This window comes from Petromyzon marinus, chromosome 15 (assembly GCF_048934315.1).
Source record: "Petromyzon marinus isolate PM22_M1 ecotype Great Lakes invasive population chromosome 15, UKy_Petmar_22M1.pri1.0, whole genome shotgun sequence".
Taxonomy (NCBI): domain Eukaryota; kingdom Metazoa; phylum Chordata; class Hyperoartia; order Petromyzontiformes; family Petromyzontidae; genus Petromyzon; species Petromyzon marinus.
Window position 1 is genome coordinate 21,432,204 of NC_133681.1, and position 27,013 is coordinate 21,459,216.

General features: G+C 45.7%; 1 long non-coding RNA gene across 1 annotated transcript; it reads right to left on the reverse strand.

Annotated features, from left to right (window-relative positions):
• Nucleotides 1–22,717: 22,717 nt before the first annotated feature.
• On the reverse strand, nucleotides 22,718–26,314 carry LOC142924666 (uncharacterized). Its single transcript, XR_012941779.1, has 4 exons — nucleotides 25,782–26,314; nucleotides 24,473–24,713; nucleotides 23,735–23,870; nucleotides 22,718–23,340 (listed from the first exon to the last, which is right to left on the reverse strand). It is a non-coding gene; the product is annotated as an uncharacterized LOC142924666 (long non-coding RNA).
• Nucleotides 26,315–27,013: the final 699 nt, after the last annotated feature.

The following is a 27,013-nucleotide window of genomic DNA, read 5'->3' on the forward strand; positions in this document are numbered from 1 at the left end:
TAGATGTGGCCTCGCGACTGGGGCTGCCACCTGTCCGCGTTTGACCCCCGGACAGTGTTCGGGTGGCAGCAGGAATTGATTTGTGTCGAGATCTGGTACCCCGGGTATGGCTATGGTTGATTTTATCACCGTGAAATGCACAGTTTTAACAATAGACCTGGGCTCGCTGAGAAATGTGCCTGGGTTTGCTCTGTCGTGGAAATGGTGGCAACTGTACTTGGGGCATCGGCACGTGTATTCGCACTCCGGCTCCATTTACACCGAGAGTCACATGCTTGTCTCGTGTGGGGAGTGGTGGTGTAGCTGTTAGGGGGCATCCATTTAGTATGTATGCATGGAGAGGGGAGGAGGGGTTAACCAAATGTGTACCCTTGCGTATGGGGGGTCTGCTGACAATGTGTAAGCCGACTGCAACGGCATGAATCTGCCCATCGCAGTAACATGGGGAAGTAATTGCTTCCGACAAAGGCGTTCTATGACCTTTTAAATCGTACTCAGGTTTGAGAACGGGGACAGTTTTGCATTAATGACCCTGAATCATTACAATTCCTTGACTCTCCGGCAGTGGTGAATCGTTCCAACCACCAGTATGAATCGTGTATATGTTGTGTACGTGTATGCACAGCTGTACCCATTGGCTTCTGTTGTGGTCATGTACGTTTATTTTTTATTTCGTGGAATATCACTTGCTGTACTCTACGCTGTGAGTGCTTTGTGTAGATAGGAATCATGTTATGTAGAGAATATAAATCTAATTCAGTACCTCTATATGTCTCCCACAGACGAGCGGGGAGACAGCAGCCAGGCGGTGAGCCGGCACTCCCAACAATCGCCCAAGATCTGCGGTTCTCTTTACATTCCGATATTTGCAGCCACTTACTGAGTGTTTACATGTGGGGGGAAACCAGTACACTCGCAGAAAACGAACGAATGTGAGCAAGGGGGCAACGTTCTATCCCGTGCAGATGGAAAGGATTCCACAGTTGTGATCCACTGCCTCCTGGCAAGCCAGGGTATGACTCATCCTCGATGCCCACCGGAAGGGAGATTGCACACTTGCAATTGAATTCCCTGAGATTATTTATATCATGGGGTAGGCAGTGACAAAGCCCCTGACTCACTTAACACGAACATGCGGTCCAGTGCATTGTACGTGCAAGGATACTCGCTTTCCACAATGTATGAAAGTGTGTTGTGCTTGAATCTTGACTTAAAGCTTTCGTGACTGCAGGAATTAATATTTTTTGGGTCTTTCGATAAAGTCACGTAGATAGAACAGTAAAATAATAAAAATAAAGTGAATACAAAATAATAATAAAAATATCACGACATTTCGATCGCAACACAAGCAATCGTTATCATTTTTCTCCTGATGACGATTGCTTGTGCTGTGATCGAAACGTCGTGATTTATTTTAATTTTCATTCACTTTATTTTTATTATTTTATTGTTCTATCTACGTGACTTTACGGAAAGACCCAAATAATATGTGTTGAACTTCTTTCGCAGTGTACGTAGCCAACCGTGCTAATCTGTGGTACATTAACACCTTGCCACAAATGCCCTGTTGCTCATGAGCACAGCGACTCAAATGAATCAGGCGCAAGGTTTGCGTGATTAATTCTTACAAAGTGGGGTCTATAATGAACAATATGGCTGAAGCTCGAGTTCTATTCATTTAAAACCAAACGTGTTTCTTACCAACCATACCTGGTGTTTGCACACAGATACAGATTCTGGGCGATGCGTTCTACACCATTCGGAATGCGCTGTTGCAATGTGCAGCCACAGCTGCTGCAAAAATATTTGTCTCGGTTTGATCCACTGAACAATATCCACTGACCACACCGCACGCGCAACAATGATATAACTATGAACAAAAATATGAATAAATTAAGATGGTTTATTAAATATATTGCACGTAAGAAAATACAGCAATAGACGTAAAAATACATGGCAGTTTAACACGTAGGCTTTCGCGACAAATATCCATAATACAGGTTTTATGGGTTGGATCAAGTAAATATGTCGTTAAACCCGCCACCACCCGACAGCCAACTAGTAAGGGTTGTCACGTAAACAGAACATGCCAATTCATCACTAGTACAGCACACCGGTGTGTGGTGTGTTGGAGAGCCAAGCTACAAGATTAACCATCGGAGTATGACGTTTCAGTAATTACAACTAGCTTCATCAGGCAACACAAGATTTGGGAGAAGTCCACCTGTTTAATTCCTTATATAGAGGCGTAGATGTGGTGACAACACTTGTGCGCTCTTTGACCGCAAAGTTGGGGGGGGGATTAATGAATCAACGTACATTATACATGCACATTATGCTAGCCCATTGATCTTGTACTTAGTGTCCATTGTGTGTACTAAAACAGCCGTACAAACGGTAATTTGATGATTCTCTTCCATGCAGCACTAAGTCGGTAGCTATCCAAACGATTACAATTATTTTTATTTCTTTAAATTTCGATAGATTCTGTAATTAGTCTTGGCCCGTAGTAACTAGTTTTGCACAGAACTTCAACATTATCAAAATCAATTGAGTGTCCTTGTGGGCACGCGTGTTCTGCTGCTGCTGACAGTTGTATTTGTGAGCATTTCATATTTCTGTGGTGTTCTTTTAGTCTCGTGCTGATCATTCGTCCTGTTTGCCATCCATAGCATTTGCCACAAGTGCAATTAATCCGGTACACACCTTCTGTTGATAGCTTCAGCAATAGAACAGCAAAGAAATATCCAATAGGCCTTTTCGTAGGTTTCCATATGCCTTCTGAATTTGCCTGGCTGATCAAAGTTTCGACCGCAGATGCCATTGGTCAGGGGTTTCTTTGTCCGTTCTCATGTGGGACTCTAGGCATGATGGCAGTTGGAATGCTTTCCCACAGACTTGGCAAGACATTTGTTTTCTCACTCTAGTGACTATGGGAGTGAGGTGGAGTCGAGACGGGCGCTGGTCAGGCGTGGCGTTTCCCAGCAGGCGCCTTTGTTCCATGCACGGTTGCTGTGATAGCAATAACTTCGTTGCACGCAGGTGCGCCCTTTGCAGAAGGTGGCATTGTCTGCAACTCTGCCTCCTCACCACCAGGACTCGACAAGCTGCTGCTGCTGGAGCTGCTGGTGCCATCCATGGCAAAGGCAATTCTTCCAGCACCATGACTCGCATCCGAGTAGCTCTGACACACCTTTAACACCGCATTGGCAAAATTGCCGTCATTCACCATGCCACGTGCGCCCCTTGAGTTATTTCCGTGGGTCTCCATATGCCTTCTGAGTTTGTAGGGCTGATCAAAGCTTTGATCGCAGATGTTGCAGCTTTGACCACCGGTCTTGTGCATTCTCATGTGGGACTCTAGGCACCATGCCAGTTGGAATGTTTTCCTGCAGACGTCGCAAGAGATTCGTTTTCTCACTCTAGTGATACTATCAGATTCTAGTGACTCTATCGGATTCAACACCGCATTGGCAAAACTGCCGTTATTCACCAAGCCTGGTGCACCCTTTATCATGTAATCCTTTTCGTGGGTCTTCATATGCCTTTTGAATTTTCCTTGCTGATCAAAGCTTCGTCCGCATATGCCGCAACATTGATCACGGGTCTCCTTGTGCGTTCTTACGTGGGCTTCTAGGCACCATGCCAGTTGGAATTTTTTTCCCACAGACGTCACAAGAGATGAGTTTTTTCACTCTTGTAACTCTACCGGATTGAGACGGGTGCTGGTGAAGTGCCATCGATGGTAAAGGCAATTCTCCCAGCACCACCATGACTCGCAGCGGAGTTGCTCTCACACATCTGAAACAAAAGACAAAGGTCAAGCGCATTACACCTGTGTCATATGTGGACTCACAAAGGCATACATAAGGTGACAAGATTCATTATAACAGATTCATTATAACAGAAGTCCTCAATAGTGCAGATCCTATCATGTACTATTTTGCTCCTTATCCACCCAAATAAGTACTCTTTGGTTCTTTCAGTAACGTCACGTACGTAGAAAAATAAAATAAAAAACAACATTACGACATTTCGATCGCAACACAAGTGTTCGTCGTCAGGCGGAAAAAATAATCCAGCGGTAGAACTGCTGAACCAGCGAGAGAGCTGTTAAAACAAGAGGTTATATACGTGGTGAAGGGCAACCAGGTGGGGTCTGAGCTGGAAAGGAATTCCATCCCCGGATGCAAGCACGTCAGTTGTGTTAATGGGGGAGATTAGGGAGAAGATTAGCATGAAATGAGCTTCCGTCGCCGCATAAGAGTATCGTCCTCGCATATGGGCACAAGAGCAGTGTTAATGGGAGATCAGCACTGTGTTGATGGGAGAGATTAGGCAGAGAGATTAGGGAGATTAGCAAGTTAATGTCATGTCTATGTGTAACACAAGCTGCGGCGCTGCCAACTGCGCTGTGAGAGGCAAGCACGTCCACGCAAGAGAACCACCGCAGTGAGACACACAGCCCATCACACAGCCAGAACCATCGATACATCGAGGCTAAGGGAGCAGAGGTGGCCATGTTAGTGAGACCCCAGCCCATTAATGCAGAGGCACCTAACAGGGCAATGCAACTCAGAGAGTCGGAGATAACAGCCAAACGGCAGGGAAGAATGGGAGCGCCACAGCAAGTTACGACTTTGCTTGGTTAATAAAGTCCTTCCAATGATTGCTCAGCTTATACCCATCTTCTCGGTTGAAATTGTCTCCGTGTTTATTTTTCTGGATGGCTTCATGGACAAATCTTTGATGGTAGCCCGAAGGTTTGCAGAGTACCTTGGTCTCGGTAAAATAATATCGTGCGAGCCCACTGCGTTATAACAATGATCATCCACGGCAGAGGTATTGGTTCTGCCGTGTTTCAAATCTGCCTTGTGTTCGCGAACACAGTCCGAGACATGTCGTTTCGTTTCCCCAATGTAACTGCTGCCGCAGGACACAACTTAGTTTGTAGACACCAGGGTATTGCATGTCAGGAATGACATCCTTCACAGGTGGGATCAAATCACGGATTTTGTGTACTGTATTGAATTGGACCTGGATCTTGTGTTTGTTTAAGATTTTGGAAATCTTTTTGGTGACACGTGCTATGTACGGTAAGGTGATTGTTTTTATTGTATTCTCAGAAGGTTGTCTCCCCATGGTTGGAGATACAGCTTTGCGGATTGTGCGGTCTGAGTATCCATTCATCTTGAGGGCTTGGTGTATGTGTAGAGGCATTAATCGGCACTCCCCATCCTGTTAGCGGGTAGCTTCCCCTTTCTCGTCAACAGGGGGCGGAAGCGCTATCACGCCACTGTTAATGACTATGGCCCAAGGGGCCAACGACAATCCCTGGGAAGCGGATCCTGAGACACATTCCCCAGACCCCGGGAGGGGGGACTGGGGGATGATGTCACCTTCCAGAAAGTTCTGTAAGGGAGGCGTGGCTAGGGCGGAGCAAGCCACGAACCAGTATATAAGCCGGACCTCTCAAGGGTCCGGCTCAGGCATCTCCAAGCCGAAGACTGTAGACCTGGGCTGAAGTTAATACCCTGGACCCCAAGCTCCGTCGTCCTTCCAAGGGTCGGAGCTCAGTGAGGCCAGTGGTCAGGACCCGAAGACCCTGGGACGGTCGGGTCAGCATAGCCTCCCCTAGGGCCCCCAGCCAGAGGACAGGGAATTAACGGGTTCCCAGTGTTAGGGCCCGTGTAGTCCGGAGGCCATACCTCCCCAGGTATCGGGTGAAGGGGCCGCTACCCCTTTGTGTTAGGGACCCTGTAAAATAGTGTTAATAAATATCGTGTTGCCTCGCAAGAAGTTCTCCGCCGATTATTTACCCACTTCATATGTGCTCCAGTTCACTGGCTAGGTGGCGCTGGTCGGAGATGCAGCGGATTATTTTTTCCACCTGAGGACGACCGCTTGTGTTGCGATAGAAACATCGTTATATGTTATTTTTTATTTAATTTTTCTACCTACGTGACTTTACCAAAAGAACCAAAGAGTATGGATTTCTGCAGTCACAGAAGCTTCAAATCATCACCCAAATAAGATTTTGTATATGAACAACAATGATTATCTCCAATTTCCAAATGTTACCCACCAGAGATCCTTTCTGTATATACACAACAGCAAGCGAATTATAGCACAATACGTTCAGTCCCTATTCATGACACACTTGACTCCCAATCCTCATGTAAGATTGCAATATAATTTCTGCTTGAGGGCCCGTCAAAAAGTGTTGAGAATGGACACTTTTTCCAAAAAACTACGTAAAATATTCTTAATTAAAAGTCCAGTATAGTACTCTTCGTGGCACTCATAAGTGAACTTCATTATTCCTCATGTTAATTATTACAATATTAACGATTTACCCAGGAAAGCCTCATTGAGTCTAAAGACTGATTTTTTTCAGAAGTTTCTCATTGCAATGAGATATTAGGCAATTATATTAATGAGCGTTTGGCTCTGTGTGAGTTGAACCCAGAGAGACCCCCACCTTGCACATGGGGAAACAGCACAACTCTGCACAGATTCTACCCACACTCGATAAATAATTAAAACCGATCTTGATTTGAAGCTTTTGTGACTGCAGGAATCCTTACTCTTTGGTTCTTTCGGTAAAGTCACGTAGGTAGAAATAAAACAAAATAAATCACGACGTTTCGATAGCAACACAAGCCATCGTCTTCAGGTGAAAATCGCGACAGCCGCGATGTCTGCTGCGAGTAGCACGATGTCTGCTGCCTTGTGAAGAGAAGCTGTTACCAGCAAGAGTTTATATAAGTTTTTGAGAACAAAGGTAGCCAAAGTAGTGCTAATGGGGTATTATAGTGTAAAGGTAATAAATAGCGTGCCATGTTAAAGGAAATGAACTTAGATGAGCATGTTGGATTATAGTGCAAAGTCAATTTGCTTCCGTAGCGCAGAAGAGTTCAGATTAGCATGTAGGATTAGCATATGTATTTTGATAAGAGATGCATGTAAAAGTTAGTGAAAAAAATAGCAAGTTAATGTCAGTCTTTGTGTAACCAAGAATAGCATGTTAAAGTTGATGAGAAAAGTATGTCAAAGTCAATGAGCGAAGTTAATGAGAATATCATGTTAAAGTCAATGAGAGATGAGCAAGTCGATGTCAGTCTACGTGTAATAAATAGCGTGGTATGTTAAAGTTAATGAACTTAGCATAAGAACGGCTGGCGGGAGAGAGAGAGAATGTGTTTTAATGAGAGAAGCATGTAAAAGTTAATGAAAAAATTAGTAAGTTAATGTCAGTCTATGTGTAACCAAGAGTGGCATGTTAAAGTTAAAGAGAAAAGCATGTAAAAGTACATGAACGAAGTCAATGAGAATATCATGTTGAAGGCAATGAGAGATGAGCAAGTCGATGCAGTCATGCCGGTGGTAGCATGTCCACGTGTGACAAAAGCAGCCGTGTTAGCGATCCAAAAGATGGCCATGCCAACGCGTTCGGGTGCGGAGCTCGCTCCCGCCGCGGAGCTCGCTCCCGTTACGGAGCTCGCTCCCGCCGCGGAGCTCGCTCCCGCCGCGGAGCTCGCTCCCGCCACGGCGCTCGCTGACGTCACAAAGCTCTGCCCCCCCCCCCCCCCCAAAACCAAATTTCCATTTTGAAAATAAAACATGCTTCAAATCGCTTTAAACTATTGTCATTGTATTTTATGTGGCGCTGCACTCTGATGTTGTAGGAGAAAACATTAATTAAAAAGTCTATTTAACTAAATAGAACGTGTTGTCTATATTTATTTTAAGTTGCGCATTTCGATGTGACGTCACATTTCTCAACCCCCCCCCTCGTCACAAATGTCTGACCCCCCCCTCCCCAGGTGCGTGATGTCATTTATGGACGGCCCCCATCGCCTTAAAACGCGAACTCGCGCTTGCAAACTGAAACCACGGAACTTTTTTTGTTCGGCAGCGCGATCCTCCGCGAGATGTAATGAGTCGTCCTCGCGCTGTGAGTGAGTGTGAGTGAGACAGCATCGTCCCCCACTCCTCCTGATGTCGAGGGTAAATGGGCGAGGTTTAGGCCTGTGACTCATGCAGCTGCAATGGCTGCTTTGTGTACGCGGTCCAGACCTCCCCAGAGACCCTGGCTGACAAAGGAAGTGTTCAGGATTGTTGAGAAAAAGCAACAGGCCCATTCTAATCGTCTACAGCATCCCACGTCAGAGAATGAGGAGGCTTACCGCAGCCTTCGCTCGGAGGTTCGGAGAGACGTGAGGCGCTGCAAGGATGGGTGGTGGTCGCGGGTTGCTGGGAGATGGAGTCTGCCTCAATGGCCCGCGATCACAAATCCCTATTTAACTCCATTAAAAAAGTAACCTACAGCGCCACACCTATTACCATTGTAGAGGTAATCGTCACTCACCACTCTGTGGGCTGGTAGCTTCCCCTTATCGTCAATAGGGGGCGGAAGCGCTATCACGCCGGGGCTAATGTCCATGGCCCAAAAAGGGGCCAAGACAGTAAATATCGTGTTGCCTCATCAGAAGTTTATTCGTCAATTTATACCCACTACACCATCATTAGGGGAACGAAGGGTGATCCAATCTCCGACCCCCAGCGACAAGTTTGCAGATTTGCTGAGCATTTCTGTGAGGTCTTGGGGGAGGGGGAATCCCTCAGCCTGGAAAACATCATGGGACAAAGTGGGGATGACCCTGCTGAGGATGCGGTGCCTCAAATATTGGAGGAAGTCACCCTCTGTGAGTGGCTGGCTGAGGTACCATCCGTTGAGGAAGTACTGAGGGCGATCCAGAGTCCGAGAACAGGAAAGGCACCGAGCAGAGATGATCTCCAAAGCGAAATGCTGAGGGAGGGTTGCGTTTGTGCGCAGACTGCCCTACATGACATCATAACAACAATCTGGGCCACTGGACGGGTTCTGCAGGATTGGAAGGATGCCCTGGCGGTCCCCCTCTTTAAGAAGGGGGACCGCACAGACTGTAACAACTACAGGGGCATCTAACTCCTCAGTGTGCCGGGAAAGGTCCTGGCAAGGATTATTCCACATCGCCTTGCTAGGTACGCTAAGGAGAGGCTTGCGGAGTCCCAATGCGGTTTCAAGAAAGGGCGGTCCTGCAAAAATGTCATATTTTCTGTTCGTCTGCTACAGCAGAGGTGGAGGGAATTCCAACTAGACCTACATCTCTGCTTTATTGACCTGGTTAAGGCCTATGATACCATCAGTAGGCCTGGGCTCTGGGTTGTTCTTCGTGCTTTCAGAGTCCCTGACCCTCTGCTCACACTCATTAAGGACCTTCATGATGGTGAGCAGACCCGAGTAAAACTACATAGCCGGGAGTCAGAGCCATTCCCTGCGACAGGGATGTCCTCTGGCTCCAACATTATTTAACATCTATTTCGACCACATAGTTCGTGAAGCCTTCAGTAGCTGTACCAGAGGAATTTACGTCCGGTACAGATACAATGGGAGGCTGATCGATGCCCAGGTGCGGTCAAGGGATGTCTCCCTATTGGTCAACCACATTATGTATGCCGACGACCTGGTAATTGCTGCTCATTCAGAGGAGGAGTTGGAGGCGCTGCTGCTGAAACTGGAGTGTGCCACTAAGAGGTGGTGCCTTACCATCAGCCCCACCAAAACGAAGCACCTGCCTGGGTATTTTGTGCCATCGGGCACTCTACCCCCACAACTCCTAATCGGTGATGGGGCAGTTGGGGAGAGAGTGGAGAGTTTTCCATACCTGGGCAGTGTGCTCATGATCGGCTCCGGTTTAACAGCAGAGGTCTCACTCCGAATTAGTCGAGCGGCATTATCTTTTCATCGGTTGTGTAACGTTGTGTGGAAGCTGCCTGGTCTGTCGCTCCGCATGAAGCTTCAGTTCTTCTCGGCCACAGTCATTCCCTCCCTTCTCTACGCTTGCAAAACGTGGACCCCCCTAATGCAGCATCTTCACCGGTTAGAAACATTTAGGCTGGCCTGCCGACGATCAATCCTGGGTTTAACCAGGCTGGATTGTGTGAGGAGCTCACAAATCCTCGAAAGATCTGGACAAAGTCCCATCGGTGAGCTCCTCCAGCAGGCAAGGCTGCGTTGGCTGGGCCATGTAGCCCGCATGCCCAATCACCGCATGCCCAAACAGCTTTTGTTTGGCCGGATCGAGGGAGCTAAACGGGCGTGGCACGGACTAGAGAAGAGATGGAGTGATGTGGTACAGGAGGATGTGGAGCTGAGTGGACTTGCCAATGACTGGTACCAGCGATGTCTCTACTGGGCAGTTGGAGGCAGTCGCCCTCCAACAACAACGGAGGGCGGAGGAGCGACGCTCAGAAAAACGAGCGGAGCGTCGGGTGGCTAAAGCTCAGCAGGTTGGCACAGTAGGGGGCACAGGTGGTGCATCAGCCAGTAATCTCAGTCATCTCAGTCAGTCGACCAGTGGCACCTGGGTCTGCCCCGTGACCTCCTGCCAGCCGGCGATCGACACTTCACGTAGCCTCAAGGTGCACATAGCCTGGCATAAGCGTCGTGGTGACGTCACCGCCACTTAGTGGCGCATGGCGGTTGTTGTTTTGAGACAGTAAGAGAGTGTGAGGTCGACTCAGCCTCAGATGAGTACCTGGTGCGGTGTGTCGTAAACATCGCTACTGGGGGAGACAAAGGCCGCCGTGGAGGAGAATCCTAAAATAATAAAAGCTTTTATTATAATAAAAGCTTTGATTATAATATTATGATATTATAATAAAAGCTATACTAAAAGCTTTTTAAATTAAAAATACAAATTTTTTAGAAATAATGTAAGCTTTTATTATTAAAAATGTATTATTTAATTTTTAAATTGGCAGAATCTACACGCCATATTCTTGGTTCTTCAGGTAAAGTCACGTAGATTTGAAAATAAAAATAATTAAATTTAATTTAAAAATATAAATAATAATATTTAAACTAATAAAAGCTTGATTATTTTAAATTTATTATTTGAAATTTTAAAATACAAAAAAATAAAATACAAATAATAAATTGAAAATAATAAAAGCTTTTATTATTTTATAATAAATTGAAAATAAAAGCTTTTATTATTTTCAATTTATTATTTTAATTTTATTAACAGGTCCCTGGAGGGTGGGCTGGTAGGGCAAGTCTCTGCACTGCCTATTGCTGATTTTACACCCAACAGCACGAGATTTCACTTCGTTAAAGTATTGAAAGGGCACGGACGGACACATTAATCTATTGCAGGCTGGTACACTCAGTTTACAACTTGGTTCCTACCAGTATTATGACTTTACCGAAGGAAGCAATAATCTGGCGTGTAGATGCTGCCATCTGCTGGCCACCATTGTTGGGTGTAGATTGTGACTTAAAACTTTCGTGACTTCAGGAATTCATATTCTTGGTTCTTTCGGTAAAGTCACGTCCATACAAAATAAAAAAAATATCAAATCAAATAAAAATGTGAAATTTTAAATAATAAAAACAAAAAACCCACATTCATATTTTTGGTTCTTTCGGTAAAGTCACGGAGATAAAAAAAAATACAATTTTAAAATAATCGATTGAATAAAAGCTTTTAATATTATTTACGCTTTTGTTATATTCAATTTATTATTTTAATTTTTAAATTGGCAGAATCTACACGCCACGTTGGTGGCCGGCAGGTGGCAACATTTACACGCCGAATTCTTGTTTTTTTCGTTAAAGTCACGTAGATTTTAAAATAAAAATAATATAATTTAATTTAAAAATACAAATAATTTTCTATCTACGTGACTTTACCGAAGGAAGCAATAATATGGCGTGTAGATGCTGCCATCTGGTGGCCAACAACGTTGGCAGGTGGCAGCATCTACACGCCAGATTCTTGGTTCTTTGGGTAAAATATAAATAATAAAGAAAAGTAAAAAAAATCATGATTTAGTATTTTTTCATTTAATTCTATTATTTTCATTTTCAAATCTACGTTACTTTACCGAAAGAACCAAGAATATGGCGTGTAGATTCTGCCAATTTTAAAAAAAAATTACAAATTAAAATAATAAATTTAAAATAATAAAAGCTTTCATTATTTTCCATTTATCTTTTGTATTTTTATTTATTTAATTTTATTATTTTTATTTTCAACCTACATGGCTTTACCGAAATAACCAAGAATATGAATCTGGATTTTGATTATTATTTTCAATCTATTTTAATTTTTAAATTGGCAGCATCTACACGCCATATTCTTGGTTCTATCGGTAAAGTCACGTCGATAGAAAATAAAAAAAAATATCAAATCAAATCAAATAAAAAGTGTGAAATGGAAAATAATAAAAGCAAAAACCCACATTCATATTCTTGGTTCTTTCGGTAAAGTCACGTCGATAGAAAATAAAAAAAAATATCAAATCAAATCAAATAAAAAGTGTGAAATGGAAAATAATAAAAGCAAAAACCCACATTCATATTCTTGGTTCTTTATGTAGTATATATGAATCTTATGTCACCTTAAGTATGCCTTTGTGAGTACACTCGTGACACGGGTGTCATGTGCGTGACCTTTGTCTTTTGTTTCAGATGTGCGAGAGCAACTCCGCTGCGAGTCATGGTGGTGCTGGGAGAATTGCCTTCACCATCGATGGCACTTCACCAGCACCCGTCTCAACCCCACCTCAATCCGGTAGAGTTACAAGAGCGAAAAAACTTATCTCTTGTGACGTCTGTGGGAAAAAAATTCCAACTGGCATGGTGCCTAGAAGCCCACGTAAGAACGCATAAGGAGACCCGTGAGCAATGGTGCGGCATATGTGGACAAAGGTTTAATCAGCCAGGAAAATTAAAAGGCACATGAAGACCCATGAAAAGGATTATATGATAAAGGGTGCACCAGGTTTGGTGAATAACGGCAGTTTTGCCAATGCGGTGTTGAATCCACCATCGCCCTATGAGATGTGCTCAGTCTGCGGATTTTTAAGTCCTATTGAAATCCTGAAAACTCATGAAAGTCTTCACGCACAGTTCTTGTTCAGACCGAAGCCTGAACATGATTACACTTCGACAAAAGATAGCGGCGTTAAGATAAATGACATGAAATCCAAATTTCTTGAATGCTTTGGCCTAGTTCCACGTCAAGAAACTGCTTCACCAGTCAGTGAGAATAAACCATACGCTGCTCTCGATCCTATTACGAGCATGAAAGTGTTGATGACCTTGCAGCAGAATAAGAAGGAAAAGCGAAGTAGACCTAAGTCCATTAAAAGAAAGAAGACCACCACCAGTGTCACCAATTGCAGCAGTAGCAACAGCCAGAATTCGGACATCAAGAGGATGGACTGCACGGAAGCAGGAGGCTGCGTGGAGCAGAGCATCCCCAAGGTGGATGAACCCAACCTGGCACCTTTAGGTACGTCCTAGTAATGCACACACTACATTTCATTTGGATGTAATTCATAATTTCACAAATTAGTTAATGTATGCATATGTTGACCATATCTGTATGCCTGCGCTGAGGAGTCTAGAGATCTGATGTGGTGCTGCTCGGATGTTGGGTTAAACCGTGAAACTCTGGGTTTTCTGTCACCGAACCACGATTAAACTGGCTTCTCATTGATGGTCTTATCCAGTTACCAAACACTTCTTCCAGCAAACACTTGAACCTACAGCCCCAGAGCCCACTTGGACTCTTTGATGAATACCTCGAGATGGGTACAATGAGCTCAGAGGATCACACTACGGAGTCAACGCGTTTTACTTTATTATAAAAAAAAACACACACAATTGGGTATCATTTGACTATATAGGCACGTGTGTACGGCCCCTGTGTATCTGTCGGACATTGTTGTGGGAGGGAAATTACCCACACTTCGGGTTGTTGAAGGCAGGGAGCACAGATGTAAGAGCTTAGATGTACAATACAACAATGTAATTTGCTGCACTGTCCTCTGCTGCTCACAACCCCACAATAACTATTGCATGGTCACCCATCCAACCAATTTTCAGGCTCAGCTCTCCTTAACTTCTGGGATCTGATTAAATCTGACGCATACTGGGTGATTTGGCCATAGGCACCAATCTATGGATATACTGTAACACAATTGTCTTTGAGCATGCGCGTATGTGCATATGTACGGAGTTAAGTTTTAGAAACAATAGGAGCACATATTTGCTCCTCTTGTCTGCTAACCAATGCAGCTACATTGGTCAGCTTGGATTGACGGTTTTCCCCCTTACTATTTATTTAAAACTCTTGTGCATCATGTCCACTGTGGTTAACTGCTGTGATTTGTTGGCATTTCAGCCACAGTGCATATGCCTAAAAATGTGTGGTACGGTTAATGGAGTCCTCAATACAGGATGTGATCTAGTTATTATAGCCACCTAGTGGTGGAAAATGGTGCAAAAGAAACCCAGGTGAACCAGAGCTGAACATTAAAGATGGTAGTGGCTGGTCGCATGTCAGTGGCCAATGTAATGGACACGATAATTTTGTGAACAAATGACACGAAAATGTGACCATATTTTGGGGTCTCCTTTGACTAAAACACATTCAATGCATTGAAAACATGTTTTGTTTGCTTAAAGTAATCACAACATAACAGCATTAAGAGTGTATGTCTATATCCTGTTTCACTCATTATCCTATCCTTGCCCCCCTACCCATTCTCAAAATATACCCCAGTTATCCAATTCGGGTTTGTCACTCTCTTCGTGGCATCATTTCCACTTGCGCCATTGCTCGCACTGCTCAACAACATCATCGAAGTGCGGGTCGACGCGTGGAAGCTCGTAACAAAGATGAGGAGGCCTGTGGTTTCACGAGCAAGAGGAATTGGAGCCTGGGCCGACATTCTGAGTATCGTTGCCACCCTCTCTGTAATCACCAATGTAAGTCGCCAGATTGTCCGCTCGCTTTCTCGCTCAATATCCCATCTTATGAGTGACATAACATGTCATGTTAGCCGTGTGGGTTCTTTTTACCATACTTCACCATTCTGGTCCTGGCAGGTTTGAGAAGAGGTGTAGTGGGAGACCAGGAGCGGTTCGGGTATCACTCGTCACTGATGTTAGTCGTAGCTGGAAGTCAATTGCATGTGTGCTGAATTCAAAGTGCAGTGCACGAATCACTGCACCACCGCTCCTATCCACTCTCTCCCAAAATCGCAAAAGGTAAAGCCTTGCCATTGCTTGCTCATGTCACTGCTGGCAGAAGGGCCTCAACTAAAGGTAGCTCTAGAGAACCCCTCTACACGGTATTTGACCTACTCTTCCATGATGACCAGACATGTTGTAAGATGTGGAATTACCTGCGCTAAAACAGTGATGAACCCATTTATATTGCTAATTGGACAGAGGTGGGGGAGATTTAAGAAAATGATCCATTGCTTCAACTGTTGTGTCAGGAGAATGAACTGACGACTGCCAGATTGCAAGTCCTTATATGGTAACCATTTCACTCTGGCAGCAACCCCCCAAATTGTATTTGTGAAAATTAATGTAATTGCCAAGGTAAGATGTTCAGAAGCCTTGGTCAAATCATTGCATGCTAAGTGACCGCTATCGCTGTGCCTCCGTATGCTAATTCCACAGTCATGCATCTTGGCATTCACAACGGACATCATCCCACGCCTGGTGTATTATTATGGATACTCAGCAGAGTATGGCACAGGTTCGCCTACAATGCATGGGTACACGGAGGACAGCTTTTCAATTTTCAAGATCAGCAACTTCAAGGAGCAAAATTATCCCAACATCCTGCCAGCCTGGTTTGATCCGGCAATCCACACAACCTGCAGGTTTGTGCCATTCAGTGTCATGCCCAGCTATCGGGGGTGCCGTCCCTGCGAATGTGATGCACTGATGTCTGGGTGTGGCGTCCTCCTGGCTCCGCCCCTTCCTGATTATGCTCGTTTTCTTCCTCTTTTCACTCCGTGACTTTCCTTTTAAGACCCACACTTCCCCTAGGCCCCACCTCTGTTTATGCCCTGCCCCTTACCGTGGACACAGGGTTTGGCTTAGTTGGGTAGTAAGGGGTTGTGGTAGGGTTGGGGGAAGAGTGTGCATGGTGGGTGGGGACAGTAAAGGGGGTGGGGGGGGAATTGGAGGGGGGGAGCAGTGGGTACGGGTGGGATGGCTTCACAACCAAAGTCCCACTTAGAGAAATATAATAATAGATTGATATAAATTACAGCTCATTGTTTCCTTGCTAAAGAGTAATGTTATTTATTTATCTATCTATCGATCCACGACTGCTTAATTGAGTCTCAAGATCCCTTTTCAGGAAGACCGTGCATTGGGATTCCAGTTTAAGGTGGTTTTATGCATGTGGGATGCAATAAGAGGTCCTGGAGAACCCATGATAATGAAATGAAGCTTAAAGGTCCACACAGACATGAAACCACTTGCTCTACAGCCATCTTCTGGTCACCTCACAACACAGTTAGTTAGGAAATTGATGCGATCTACCAACCCTTTTCTGTAACGTTTTTGAATTGCTGGCATACACAACTATAATCAATATAACCATATTGATCGATATTTAATATAACCTTACTTGACTATGACCAAATCACCACGAATACAGCTAATCTTAGATTCTGGAAGTCAAGCAGGCTTGAGCCTTGTTCGTGCTTAGATTGATGAACACCATGCACAATGCAGGTGCAGTAGGCGACTTTGGAGCTAGGTTGTCAGCAGTGGGTAGATCAGAAAAAGTAATAGTTGTGCTATATTGTTCTCCCATTATCTGTACTCCCTACCTTCACCAACCTGGTACGGACCAGCGTGAACCATGGTCAATAGAGCCCCCACAAGCTGCACGTTGTGGGAAGGCCCTCTTTCAGAAGCGGATTTTTTAAAGGGCTGTGAACGCATATACCGTTTGTGCACAACCATACTTGTTCAATTTAGCGCCAACTCTACTTTCGAGGCACTTTGCTCAATATAGTCCATGCGGCCTTGTGGTTGTATGTGTGTAGGTATCCAGGTCATCGCTACCCGCCGGATCATCCCCAAGCCTACTCCGTCACCAAGCAGTACTGGAAAGTACTGACGGCAAAGCTGGCCTTCGTCATTGCCATGCAGGTACACATCAACATGCACACACACACATTCATAAACCCATTGAAAGATAAAGGTACAGCCCTCCAATTACTTGCTCATGTCACTGATGGCAAAAGGGCTCCTGCTATAGGGAGCTCAAGAGAGACCCTTAAGATGTATTTGAACTGCTCTTCCACACTGGACAGACGTCTTGGGAAGAGCTGGGAGTTCCCGCACTGAACAGCACCAAACTCAGCCGACCAATTGACTGGATGTATTCCACTTACACTGCTTGGTGGATAGAGGCAGTGGAATGTAAAAAAAAACCTTTCACCGTTGTTTACACTCCCACGATCAAAGATCAATTCACACCCGTGACCTCTGGATTGCAAGTCTAGTGTGCAAAGCCTTACACTACTGCACCATCGTATAGACTCATCTGTGAGCAGTTGTTAAGGTCAGCAGAGCAAACCGTGATCATTGTCAATGGGTCATTACAGATAATGCCAGTAATGCTATTACACCTCACAATTGCACAGTATTTCTGAGATCACAAATAATAGTGGTAATACAATACTCACTTTCATCATGCAGCAGACGATTCATGTTGTTGATGCAATTTGTCACACGTAAGCATGTGTGCGTGTGGGAAGGGGAGCGGCTGCGTAGTTGTTTGTGAACTGCGCTACCAATCCTGTGTGACCGGAGTACTATTTCTGGCCACAGCCAACAACAGTGGAAAATATTAGAACCAGTGTTGAGCTTCCCTTAAGTTGATTCTGTCTTAAAATGAGTACTTGATGAAGTGTGTGAAAATCATCACTGGCGAGATAAAGGTGCACACCACCCCCACAGGCACTGTGCCACCCTTCATAGATGCACTTGTCTCAGTCTGTGAAAGGCTACACAGGGAATCTTTGTAGTGGTGACATGGCCGAGTGTAAGTGTTTGCTGATTGTTGCGGTAATTTGCGGCTGCCCAGGTGAATACTGTGGGTGCATTAACTGCACATCATAAATGTTGCCTGCTGCATAGTGAACGTAAAAAACCCATTAAGTAATTCAAAAAAAGTGTCTCGGTATAATTTGCCAAATGTTCAAAAATTACTCAAATGACTTAATTTAATTGGGAAAAACGACGTAACAATATAATATCCCTGGGCTTCAGGTCCCCGGAATAGTTGACCTGAGATGTAAAGCACTTTAAGATGCTGCCATATTATATTTAGTAAGCACCCTTTACATGCAAATCCTGAAACTGAAAATCCTTTACCTGTGTGTGGACGTGTGCAGCACGTGGTGTTACTCACGAAGGCCTGCATTGCATACATCATCCCGGACACGCCATCCCATGTGCGCGCCTGCAGGCGCCGCGAGCGCTTCGTCGTACAGACGATTCTGCAGCAGGCAGAGCTGGGCCGTCTCCGTAACACCCTCCTCACCGATGCCCCCAGCTCACCGCCATCTCCTCAATTCCACGTTGAGGATGAGCAGGCAGAGATGGGCCTGCTTCGCTGCTCGCTGCATAAGGAGTCTCCTGGCGTATTGCACCCACCCCAGCCGTGCCACATGGAGAATGAGCAGGCAGAGAAGACTGGTGACGACTCACTGCTGAAGGGATCCGAGGAGGAATCAAGCAACGAGGATTCGTCAACTGTCTTCTACAGCGTATAAATCTACTCTGGCTTTTAAAGGAGGCTGCTATCCTAACTCTGTTTGCACGTGGACAAGGACATTGCAGTCGAGGACTATCTGTATATATATATTAATAAATACGTTTATGATTTAACATGTCTCAATCATCTCATGTCTGTTCATACGAATCACGATGTGAATGAGGAAAACTAGAAATTATTGTTATTTTGTATATATTTTAAATTTTGGTTTAACATGTAGGCTTTCGCGCCCAATATCATCCATAGAGGTGTTTTTTGGATTAGATCGCATACATATATAAACGTGTCGTTAAAACCCGCCACCACTCGACACAGCCAACTAGTAAGGGTTGTCACGGAAACAGAACAAGCCAATTCGTCACTGGTACTTTGGAGAGCCAAGCCACAACATTTACAATTGGAGTACGACGTTTTGCCAGTAATTACAACTAGCTTCATCAGGCGACAGCCAGATTTGTGGCACTCTCGCGCAAAGTGGGGGGGGGAGATTACCGAGTCAACGTACATTATGCATGTGCATTATGAGAGCCCTTTGATCTTGTCCTTCCTGTCTATTGTGTATTAAAATAGCCGTACCAATGGTAATCCCTATTGAAGTATGCTGCCCTTTATAGGCATGCATTTAAATAATGTATTATTTGTTGGCACCCGTGTTCAGCAGTAGCAGAACACACGTGCCAACAAGGACACTCAGTTGATTCTAATGTTGAAGTTCTGTGCAAAACTAGCTACTACTGCCCAAGAATAATTCGAGAATCTATCGAAATTGGAAGAAAAATGTACAGTTCGGATAGCTACCGCCTTTGTGCTGTGTGGAAGCGACTCATCAAATAGTACATTAGATGAAACTCCGAGTACCCACTCAGGAGGTATAGTGGTAAAACAGTGGAGGAAAAAAAAGCATTTTTTTTTTATTTGCCCTTGTTGAATGATAGAGTCGATACACACAGCAAGCGAGATTAAGAAAGCGCATCGGAAGAAATACCGGAGGAGAGAGAGAAGACAATTGCTTGCTGCAGAAGGAAAGGCATTCCTACCGAGGGAGACAAGTTGACAAAGATTTTGATCATGGGAACCGGTGGCGTGGCTCGATCTTCCCTATGTGCGCAACACGCTACCGAAGGAAAACAGAAAATCCTATTCAAAGGCTAAAATAAGCTCCATTTTTTGTATAAGAGCCCGATAAACAATAACCCCATCCATAGACTGAGGAAGAAAGGGAAGAGCCTGAACAAAGGGGAGGAGATTACGACGGAGATGGGTTGGAGGTGGAGAGAAGGGGAGAGGGGAGGCCGTAAAGGCAGCTGCACATTCAAGGAAAGCGGTGTAGAAAGAGTTGAACGGGGACATGGAGACAGCAGAGACAAGGGTGGAGAAAGAGGAAGAGAGGATCTTTCAGTGCTCGCTACACGAAACCCACAAAACTGAATTTCCTAAACTCGTGTCGCCTCCGTGACAGCAGCACCACGAACGCCACAGACTCACGCTCCCCAAATCGACAATACCATCTCCATTGCTGACCAGCCACGAGATGGTTGCTCTCAACACCTCGGTCGTGGTGTAAGCAGCAAAAGACTTCCGGCTGGTGAGCATCCGGCCATTACGAGGGTTGGAAAGAAACTGAAGCACGGGGCGACTCCCACAACCTTCGGGTATTTCCAAACTGGATGACGTCTTGGGATGAAGCTAGAAGTAAGCCAAATCTGCACTCAATAAATGGGACAAAGATTCCAGAGAAGCCTCCAGAAATGTCACAGGAGGCTCGGGTGTGAGAAACCAGACTCCATGTGGGGTCCTCCAGACCTTTGCCCTCCAGTTCATCAACATTTGTAAAAGCAGGACGTCTCAAAGGTACGTAGCATGGGTGAGGTACGAGGTTGAGAACCACGTTCCGAGATTAGGCGCTTTGACAGGTTGGGGTCCGAGTAAACTTTTAATGGAGCTCACCCTACGACATTACAGATAGAAGGATAGTGTGCCGGCACAATCCGGACACCCTGCTACACCGAAACAATCTGCTGCATCAAACTCCCTGGTACAGCTAAACACTGGCACGATTGCGCTCAAATACACACAAACTCTCGCTCGGCCAGTTGGTACACAGGTTGTCAGTTGTGGGGGATGCGGGCCCCCGGCTCCCCCCCTGGGGGAGGGCTGATCTCGAGAGGGCTGCGGGCTCCGGACTCCTCGCTCGAGTGAGAGCAGCCGCTACTCGACTCCTCGCTCGCGGTGAGAGGGCTGCCGCTCTCCGGCTCCTCTCCTCGCGCCGCAGCCCCTCGGGTCCGCGGGTCCTGTTTGTGGGGCATAGCTCGGGGCTGGCACGTGGCTGCCTGGAATCAATCCGTCGCTTCTCAGCCACTCAAACGCGACGTCTCCGCTCACACAACCCCGCGCACCACTCACACGAACTAAACGGGGGGTCAGGGGTCAGAGGGCAATGACGTCCTTCGCACACGCGTTGCCGCCGATGCCGGGCAATGGAGATTGTTTAAAGGGCTGCGGGGCAGGGATTTGGAGTCGGTTTTAGAGCGACACACCAATCGCACGCGCAGGACGGGGGGGGTCGGGGATTAGAGGGCAGGGACGTCACTCATACACGCATAGCCGATTGGGGGGCTGTATGGGAGGTTATTTAAAGGGCTGTGGGGGCGGATATTCGGGATTGGTGTTAGCCCGCAGTCACGAAAGCTTTAAATCGAAATTTATGTTAAGTGTAATGTGTTGGTGTTAATAAATAGTGTTGCCTCCCAAGAAGTTGTGTCCGCCTATCTCAGCCCATTACATATAAGTGTAGATGTGATTATGTAATTCTTGTGTTCATACAAGTGTAGTGACACAGCGCTGACTGCTGTCCAGCAGCGGCAACTGCAGTGGAAAGTTTGCGCACACGCCGTTGAGCATATATACGGGTGTGCCGGCCGGGCAGAGGAATTGGGGCAAGGGTCATGGAAGACCTCATAGGGAAGCCTCTGGAACCCTCTGGTCGATTCGAGAAGGGAGGCGTGGATAGGGCAGAGCCAAGCCGCACCGAGTAGAATATAGAATATAATATAAGCAGCGGAGAGCGACAGCTCCGGGCTGCCGGTTCTGGGAGTGGACTCGTCTCGACGTCGCTGTCGTTGCCACCGCATTCGCCCAATCATTGCGTGGCCAGACAGTCGTTGGCCTTCTCGGTCGACGCCGTCGGTGCAACACGGACAGGGTCGTGTCTAGGCCGGGCTCTATGGCAACGTGGTCGAGAGAGTGAGGCCGGAGTTGGTGTGAACAAGATAATAAAGAGACGATGTCTCCTGCAACTACCTCGTCTCCGACAGTGTGTGCGACACACACCACACGTCGGAAGGAGAACACTTCACAAGTATAAATGCTGCCTGTGTCAGTCGAGTCACATTTGCTCTAATTTATTTTGATGGTGACCTAAGACAGGAGAAGCAAAATACACTTCTTCAGGAAGTGATATTTTTTTCATAATGCAGAGGCTGTGCCTGATACACATCTTTCACGTGTTGTTTGGCAACCCTGGTGCCCAGTAAACGCCATATGGCCAGATCTTTGCATTGAATTCCAAGTATTAATTCCTCCATACTTGTGCACAGTTGAGTTTTTATTCCATTCCCTTCATGAACCATGTTTTTGAACTTTACATCATAGTAAGATAGTACATGCCGATGAATAATTAATAGATGCTTGAAAACATCTATCCCCCACCATCTGCCTGTGTTTGGCCTAAAACCCAATCACCCAGAATGCCCAAATTCACCTTACATACTCTAGGAATGTAAGCAGGTTAATGCCTGTATATCCATCACAATCATCACTCCCAAATGTGAAGACATGTCACGAGACTCGCTGACTTTTCTTAAAATACTTGAGAAATACAAATCATAGCTGAATATTTTCAATTCCATGTGTATAAGCCTTTGTCTCAGATTTATTGTAAAATAAATATACATGTACAATATAAACATTCAAATATCAGAAAATATTTAATGTATGTTGAATTTCTTTCACACTGTACATAACCAACCATGCTAAACAAGACATGATAAAAACAATCCAAGTCATGGGTTGCATACAATATGCAACTTTGGTTTATTGATTACAAATTACATAAAAGGTTCTGAAATTTTACAATACAGGTATAGTGCAATCTAAATAAGCAAATGTACTTTTACAGTGATTTCCCAAATGTTTATAACTACACAAATACTAGCATGTATGTTCCCAATAAAGTAGTCTCCTTCCAAAATGGCTAAAACCAAAATTAGTTTAGTTGTGCTCACAATATTGTTCACATATCCGTTCTATTTCAAGTGACATTTGAGTCTGTATGGATTTGCTGTGCAAAATACTGCTGCAACCATTCAATAACTCCAACCCTGAACGAACTTTATCACATTTTTCCAATACTTTGTTGTGGCACTTCCATTAACAGGGCAATTACTGTGCCCCATGGGCCCCACAAGTTCACAAGTAATTGCGATTCACACCACAGCACCTGAAGTACCATTGATGTTTAACAACCATGAATTAGCAGGACCAAGCGAACGTATCCTTCTGAGTAGAAACCTCGACCACCGCCATAAAATGCTTTCGGGCTTTCTACATCATGGGTAGTCAGCCATCCTTGTTCTCCTTGATGGTGTCAACCAGCTCTTTCAGACGCGACAGGTGGTACACGGCCCTGAGAAGAGACACGATTGAGAGAAAATTACTTGGTTGACTTATTATCAAGGTGGAAGCCAGAAAAATCTCACCAAGTCTCAGGAGGGTTTGGCAGTGATATTTTGCAAATTTCATCAGCGAGTGGTATGTGAGAGGAAAACGGAGAACCCGGTGAAAACAGAGGGAGTAAAATGCAAAACTCCGGATATAGATTCAAGATTCCATTGCCGTATTACTAACTCCTGGTTACCTAGCAGCCAAAATCTATAATATATGCTATTTCAAAACAGTCTCCCATCCAAGTAATAACCAGGTTTACCTGCTTAGCTTATAACATTCAAAATCTGACATCATACTTAGAGGCGGTGCAGCCTCTATGCTGTGCGTGAGTGTGGATATAAAGATAAATTCACAATGGCGTGGAGGGGTTTTCCCAGGGACGATCAGCCCCTAGAAAGACGTCCGTGTTGAAGCTGCCCGGGGAGGGGGCCTCCAAGCCGGGGGAGTCCAACTCCATGTGCGCCCTGCTCAGCAGCTCCTCCAATGAGGCTGTGCATCAAGAATCACGCATCGCACGTCACAACCACATGGGTGGCCGCTCAGCCGTCTCTGTGAGAAAAGACTGAATATGTACCTGAAAACATATGAAATGTCATCTGCTATATACAGACTATATATATACACACACCTAGGGATCTATTGTCCTCTGACACGGGCTCCTCGTTGGCTACATTCGTAAGGCCGGAGATATCCAAAACTTTGAGCCACTCTGGGTACTTTGGTCTGCTTTGCGGGCTCTGAGCGGCACCTGCTCTCTTTGTGCTGGTATCCGTCTCGTGGCTGCTGGTCTGGGAGTCCACATCGCAGTCACGCAGCCAGGCCGGGTACCTGAGCTCAGGAATGCTCGTGATCCCCGACACATCCAGCTTATCCTTTTGGCTTGTCAACCACCTGAGATAGGTACTTGTCGCACAGCCGCCGTTCGGCAAGTGCTCACGCCTAGTTGCTTCACTGCTCCGTAAGTACAACAAAACATTCGTCTGGTTAGAAAAGAAATAATTTTCGGGCTTTGCCGACAAATTTAATGGCATCACGGCCTTGTTGCTTCTCGCTGTTGAGCTCAACCGTTTAGTTGGCTTATTGCCCCTCACCAATGATGCGCCGAGGCTGTGCGCGGTGACCCCGAGAGATGACCGCTTGCCTCTGTGCGACACTGCGAGGTCTCGGTGGGCGCCAGGCGAGCGGAGCAAGGACTTGGAGGAACCGTCAACTGGCGCCGCTAGGAGCTGGTCCGTGGTTAGACTGACCGTCGGGCTATGAGCCACGACCGCTGCAGCGCAGCAGTGAGGCTGCACGTGCCCGAGATGAGGTCCTCCACAAGCAGCATGCCACCTGCAATGTAAGACCCACAGACATTTTACTGGTACACAATGAATTTGCTCTCCCCTAGATTCCTTGACCCCTGAACGGCAATCCTGCAATGTTGCCTTACTTTGCACCATCAGTAACTAATGATGTTATCCGTTTGTGGAGTTTGTGAGAATATGGGATAAATCAGTGCATGAGCTGTTATTGTTTAAACTTCAGATGTGTCCAGTCTAGGATCTGCAAATTTTGACACAAAGGTTGGAGGATCACTTAGATTTCACAAACTTTACAAACTCGATAATCAGTGAAGTTGCTGGAAGATGACAGGAGAAAGAAATGCATGCACCAACCTATCTGTTCAGACCTATGCTATCCTCTCATATGCGTGTGCTTACTGTGGATAGTTTTCTCTGACATAAAATGAACTCATTAATGGAATTTGCCAAGCATCCCAGTGTGGGACTCTCACGAAAATGTATCTTTAGACCTTATTAAGGGTTTTTTTTCTAGGGGAATTACATTACATTCATGATAGCATAGCATAATTGACAAGCACCCAGTACAAGCAAAAAAAATGGGGTTCTCCTCTCCAATTATCCCCCATCCAGTCAACTAGCTTCGATACCTTATGAGACCTCCTTTGCCAGTAACAAGATATAGTAATAGGTTTTTACCCTTTTATCTGGCAAAAAAACTGACACTTTTATACAAGGGATCATGTTTGCGATAACCACAACGCAAGTAGTCAAAATGCAAACAAGAAGACGCTAAGAATAAGAAGACGCCTTTTGGCGTCTTCTGGTCCAACACCAGTGGAGACTGGGATCTCAGAAAAGCCGTCTCGGGTGTGGACCAATCAAATTCAAGGACAGTGCATATTATCAGTTGTCTTTTTTGTTTGCATTTTGACTACTTGTGTTGTGGTTATTGCAAACATGATCCCTTGTATAAAGGTGTCAGTGTTTGTGCCAGATAAAAGGGTAAAAACCTATTACTATAGCTTCGATACCATTGCACCGCCTGCACACTCGATAGCCACTCGAGCGCAAGCACCACGGAGCGATTCCTCGCGTGGCGAGAGGCGCAACCCACCCTCATCCACACTGTGCATCCTCCTATCCTCCACGCGTCTCCGCTCCGCTATGCTGCGCGGCGCTGTGCTCTGCACGTATCCTGGATGGCGGTGACGCACAGATTCCGCTCTGCTCAAAGTCCTCGATGTAGGCGTCCAGCGCACCGCTCGCCTACGAGCAGCACTGCTCTCCGCACACCACAGGGCTGTGCTAGCCCCCGCTTCCGGTCCGGAGCAGCGAGCTGCCCTGGCTGCCGCGAGGGCTTGTGTCCGTCACCGTGCTGTCGCCCGAAGGGCTGTTTGTCTCACCACCGTTGCAGTTCATTTTGTACGATTTGGGATGCCCGAACCGGATGGGGCCAGGGAGAGGAATCGCTGTGGCTACCAGGTCACCACTGGTCCTGGTATGGGGGGCACCATGAGGAGCTGCTGTGTGCGGAAAGTGGGTCCGACGTCACAACGCATGGGCCAGTGTCGACCACTTCGCGTTAGCAGCTTCAGCGTTAGGTCTCTTAAGCTACTGTGGCTGTTGTCCTTTTTTCAACAAAAATTCTAGCCTTTCCCATGCTTTCCTTCATCACACCTGCAAGCTCTATGTACAATTGAAGTGTCATAAATGCTCTACCTGCCTACTACTACATTATGAATAATATACATTTAAGAATTAGCTGGAGACAACTCCATGTTTAAAACACTGTATTCAAAAGAGAAGGCTTAACATTTAACATTGGTTAACGTTTGGCATGTACACCTGCATATCAACAAATTACAGTACTACTAATAAAATGAATGCTACATATTAATAGTGGTATTACAGTAGTATGACTACTTATATTTACATATAATCGCACCTCCGAAGAGCACGGTGGGCTTGGTACGGTGCGAAAGAGATTCAACACACATACAGAATACAATACTTTCCGAGCACATTATGCATACCGAACCTCCAAGTTCCTTACCCTACCCTGAATAACAACGTGTGCAGAGTACAGCTCCTTTTTCAATCCATTGCTGGCTGACAGCTGTCCCATGCTATGCAGCTCCCAGGGGGAGGGGTTATTTACCGTACTTCACCACGCTGGTCAGTGTGAATTTGGTGATGGCAGGGGGCTATAGAAGTGCATTACAACAATGTACTGAACATTGCTGCACAATGTCAGGGGGCTATAGAAGTGCATTACAACCACGTACTGAATACTGCTGAACTGGTGGCAGGGGGCTATAGAAGTGCATTACAACCACGTACTGAATA